This window comes from Oncorhynchus keta, unplaced genomic scaffold, assembly GCF_023373465.1.
Source record: "Oncorhynchus keta strain PuntledgeMale-10-30-2019 unplaced genomic scaffold, Oket_V2 Un_contig_8583_pilon_pilon, whole genome shotgun sequence".
In the NCBI taxonomy this organism is placed as follows: domain Eukaryota; kingdom Metazoa; phylum Chordata; class Actinopteri; order Salmoniformes; family Salmonidae; genus Oncorhynchus; species Oncorhynchus keta.
The window spans coordinates 47,501-52,500 of record NW_026290133.1 but is presented as its reverse complement, the minus strand read 5'-3'; the positions used below and the strand labels follow the sequence as shown (position 1 = coordinate 52,500).

The 5,000-nt window shown below is 47.7% G+C and overlaps 1 protein-coding gene across 1 annotated transcript in view; it reads left to right on the top strand.

Moving 5' to 3' along the window:
• The window catches only part of LOC127926892 (tumor necrosis factor receptor superfamily member 19L-like), a gene marked incomplete at its 3' end in the record, with an annotated part of 29,505 nt that overhangs the window by 323 nt on the left and 24,182 nt on the right, over positions 1 to 5,000 (top strand). The window lies entirely within an intron of this gene.

Genomic DNA, 5,000 nt, shown 5'->3' with positions numbered 1-5,000 from the left:
TCTCTCTGTTTCTCCCTCTCTCTCATCTCTTTCTCTCATTCCCCCTCTTCGTCTCATTCTTTCGGTTTCTCCCTCTCTCTCCTCTCTCTCTCCCATCTCTCTCTCTCTGTTTAGCCCCTTCTCTCTGTCTTTCTCTGTTCTCGCTCTCTGTTTATCCCCCTCCCTCTCTCTCTCCTCTCTCTCTCCTCTCTCTCTCTCTCTCTCTCTCTCTCTCTCTCTGTTTATCCCCCTCTCTCTCTCTCTCTCTCTCTCTCTCTCTCTCTCTCTCTCTCTCTCTCTCTCTCTCTCTCTCTCTCTCTCTCTCTCTCTCTCTGTTTATCCCTCTCTCCCCTCCCTCTCTGTTTACCCCCTCTCTCTCTCTCTCTCTCTCTCTGTTTATCCCTCTCTCTCTCCTCTCTCTCTGTTTATCCCTCTCTCTCTCCTCTCTCTCTGTTTATCCCTCTCTCTCTCCTCTCTCTCTCTGTTTATCCCCCTCTCTCTGTCTTTCTGTTCTCTCTCCTGTGTTTTAAACTCTGTGTGTTTAGTCAGGAAGGCAGTTTGATTGACCACAAAGAGGAGAGGAATCCTCTGAAAGTTAATTGTTCCTTTATTTAGCTGTTGGACAACTTTACACTCTATTTCTCAGTGGGATGGCACAGAGAAGGTGGGAGGGAGGGAGGGAGGGAGGGAGGGAGGGAACAAGAGAGAGGGAAGGAGGGAGGGAGAGAGGGAACAAGAGAGAGGGAAGAAGAGAGGAACAAGAGAGAGGGAAGGAGGGAGGGAGGGAACAAGAGAGAGGGAAGGAGGGAGGGAGAGAGGGAACAAGAGAGAGGGAAGGAGGGAGGGAGAGGGGGAAGGAGGGAGGGAGGGAGAGAGGGAACAAGAGAGAGGGAAGGAGGGAGGGAGGGAGAGAGGGAAAGAGCGAGGGAACAAGAGAGAGGGGAAGGAGGGAGGGAGAGAGGGAACAAGAGAGAGGAAGGAGGGAGGGAGAGAGGAAAGGAGGGAGGGAGTGAGGGAACAAGAGAGAGGGAAGGAGGGAGGAGGGAAGGAGGGAGGGAGAGAGGGAGGGAGAGAGGGAACAAGAGAGAGGGAGAGAGGGAAGGAGGGAGAGAGAGAGAGAGAGGGAACAAGAGGGAGGGAAGGAAAGACAGAGAAGGAGGTAGGGAGAGAGCGGTGCAAAGAGAGAGGGAAGAAAATAAATTGGATATTTGAAGTCTGAAGAGTTAAACAACTCACTCTCTCCTCCATGGAAACAATTGTGATGTCCGGCGTCCAGGTGGGTTGGATCAGCCTCTGTAGGAGGTATAGATGGAGCCGGCAGACTCAGGTTACCGAAGGCTCTGAAGGCCTATTATTGCTATTATTATTATTATTGTTGTTGTTGTTGTAGTGTTATGACTGCTTACAGGTGTGTTATCTTCCCATGCTACAGGTGTGTTATCTTCCCATGCTACAGGTGTGTTATCTTCCCATGCTACATGCTTCCCATGCTAGGTGTGTTATCTTCCCATGCTTATCAGGTGTGTTATCTTCCCATGCTATCAGGTGTGTTATCTTCCCATGCTGCAGGTGTGTTATCTTCCCATGCTACAGGTGTGTTATCTTCCCATGCTACAGGTGTGTTATCTTCCCATGCTACAGGTGTGTTATCTTCCCATGCTACAGGTGTGTTATCTTCCCATGCTACAGGTGTGTTATCTTCCCATGCTACAGGTGTGTTATCTTCCCATGCTACAGGTGTGTTATCTTCCCATGCTACAGGTGTGTTATCTTCCCATGCTACAGGTGTGTTATCTTCCCATGCTGCAGGTGTGTTATCTTCCCATGCTACAGGTGTGTTATCTTCCCATGCTACAGGTGTGTTATCTTCCCATGCTACAGGTGTGTTATCTTCCCATGCTATCTTCCCAGGTGTGTTATCTTCCCATGCTACAGGTGTGTTATCTTCCCATGCTACAGGTGTGTTATCTTCCCATGCTACAGGTGTGTTATCTTCCCATGCTACAGGTGTGTTATCTTCCCATGCTGCAGGTGTGTTATCTTCCCATGCTACAGGTGTGTTATCTTCCCATGCTACAGGTGTGTTATCTTCCCATGCTGCAGGTGTGTTATCTTCCCATGCTACAGGTGTGTTATCTTCCCATGCTACAGGTGTGTTATCTTCCCATGCTACAGGTGTGTTATCTTCCCATGCTGCAGGTGTGTTATCTTCCCATGCTACAGGTGTGTTATCTTCCCATGCTACAGGTGTGTTATCTTCCCATGCTACAGGTGTGTTATCTTCCCATGCTACAGGTGTGTTATCTTCCCATGTTATCTTCCCATGCTACAGGTGTGTTATCTTCCCATGCTACAGGTGTGTTATCTTCCCATGCTACAGGTGTGTTATCTTCCCATGCTACAGGTGTGTTATCTTCCCATGCTACAGGTGTGTTATCTTCCCATGCTACAGGTGTGTTATCTTCCCATGCTACAGGTGTGTTATCTTCCCATGCTACAGGTGTGTTATCTTCCCATGCTACAGGTGTGTTATCTTCCCATGCTATGCAGGTGTGTTATCTTCCCATGCTACAGGTGTGTTATCTTCCCATGCTACAGGTGTTTATCTTCCCATGCTACATGTGTTATCTTCCCATGCTACAGGTGTGTTATCTTCCCATGCTACAGGTGTGTTATCTTCCCATGCTACAGGTGTGTTATCTTCCCATGCTGCAGGTGTGTTATCTTCCCAGGTGTGTTATCTTCCCATGCTACAGGTGTGTTATCTTCCCATGCTACAGGTGTGTTATCTTCCCATGCTACAGGTGTGTTATCTTCCCATGCTACAGGTGTGTTATCTTCCCATGCTACAGGTGTGTTATCTTCCCATGCTACAGGTGTGTTATCTTCCCATGCTACAGGTGTGTTATCTTCCCATGCTACAGGTGTGTTATCTTCCCATGCTACAGGTGTGTTATCTTCCCATGCTGTGTTATCTTCAGGTGTGTTATCTTCCCATGCTACAGGTGTGTTATCTTCCCATGCTGCAGGTGTGTTATCTTCCCATGCTACAGGTGTGTTATCTTCCCATGCTACAGGTGTGTTATCTTCCCATGCTACAGGTGTGTTATCTTCCCATGCTACAGGTGTGTTATCTTCCCATGCTACAGGTGTGTTATCTTCCCATGCTACAGGTGTGTTATCTTCCCATGCTACAGGTGTGTTATCTTCCCATGCTACAGGTGTGTTATCTTCCCATGCTACAGGTGTGTTATCTTCCCATGCTACAGGTGTGTTATCTTCCCATGCTCCCATGCTACAGGTGTGTTATCTTCCCATGCTACAGGTGTGTTATCTTCCCATGCTGCAGGTGTGTTATCTTCCCATGCTGCAGGTGTGTTATCTTCCCATGCTACAGGTGTGTTATCTTCCCATGCTGCAGGTGTGTTATCTTCCCATGCTGCAGGTGTGTTATCTTCCCATGCTTCCCATGCAGGTGTGTTATCTTCCCATGCTACAGGTGTGTTATCTTCCCATGCTGCAGGTGTGTTATCTTCCCATGCTACAGGTGTGTTATCTTCCCATGCTGCAGGTGTGTTATCTTCCCATGCTACAGGTGTGTTATCTTCCCATGCTGCAGGTGTGTTATCTTCCCATGCTGCAGGTGTGTTATCTTCCCATGCTGCAGGTGTGTTATCTTCCCATGCTACAGGTGTGTTATCTTCCCATGCTACAGGTGTGTTATCTTCCCATGCTACAGGTGTGTTATCTTCCCATGCTACAGGTGTGTTATCTTCCCATGCTACAGGTGTGTTATCTTCCCATGCTACAGGTGTGTTATCTTCCCATGCTACAGGTGTGTTATCTTCCCATGCTGCAGGTGTGTTATCTTCCCATGCTACAGGTGTGTTATCTTCCCATGTTATCTTCCCATGCTACAGGTGTGTTATCTTCCCATGCTACAGGTGTGTTATCTTCCCATGCTACAGGTGTGTTATCTTCCCATGCTACAGGTGTGTTATCTTCCCATGCTACAGGTGTGTTATCTTCCCATGCTATCTTCCCATGCTACAGGTGTGTTATCTTCCCATGCTACAGGTGTGTTATCTTCCCATGCTACAGGTGTGTTATCTTCCCATGCTACAGGTGTGTTATCTTCCCATGCTACAGGTGTGTTATCTTCCCATGCTGGTGTTATCTTCCCATGCTACAGGTGTGTTATCTTCCCATGCTACAGGTGTGTTATCTTCCCATGCTACAGGTGTGTTATCTTCCCATGCTACAGGTGTGTTATCTTCCCATGCTACAGGTGTGTTATCTTCCCATGCTACAGGTGTGTTATCTTCCCATGCTACAGGTGTGTTATCTTCCCATGCTACAGGTGTGTTATCTTCCCATGCTACAGGTGTGTTATCTTCCCATGCTACAGGTGTGTTATCTTCCCATGCTACAGGTGTGTTATCTTCCCATGCTACAGGTGTGTTATCTTCCCATGCTACAGGTGTGTTATCTTCCCATGCTACAGGTTATCTTCCCATGCTACAGGTGTGTTATCTTCCCATGCTACAGGTGTGTTATCTTCCCATGCTACAGGTGTGTTATCTTCCCATGCTACAGGTGTGTTATCTTCCCATGCTACAGGTGTGTTATCTTCCCATGCTTATCTTCCCAGGTGTGTTATCTTCCCATGCTACAGGTGTGTTTCCCATCTTCCCATGCTACAGGTGTGTTATCTTCCCATGCTGCAGGTGTGTTATCTTCCCATGCTGCAGGTGTGTTATCTTCCCATGCTACAGGTGTGTTATCTTCCCATGCTACAGGTGTGTTATCTTCCCATGCTGCAGGTGTGTTATCTTCCCATGCTGCAGGTGTGTTATCTTCCCATGCTACAGGTGTGTTATCTTCCCATGCTACAGGTGTGTTATCTTCCCATGCTGCAGGTGTGTTATCTTCCCATGCTACAGGTGTGTTATCTTCCCATGTGTGTTTATCTTCCCATGCTACAGGTGTGTTATCTTCCCATGCTACAGGTGTGTTATCTT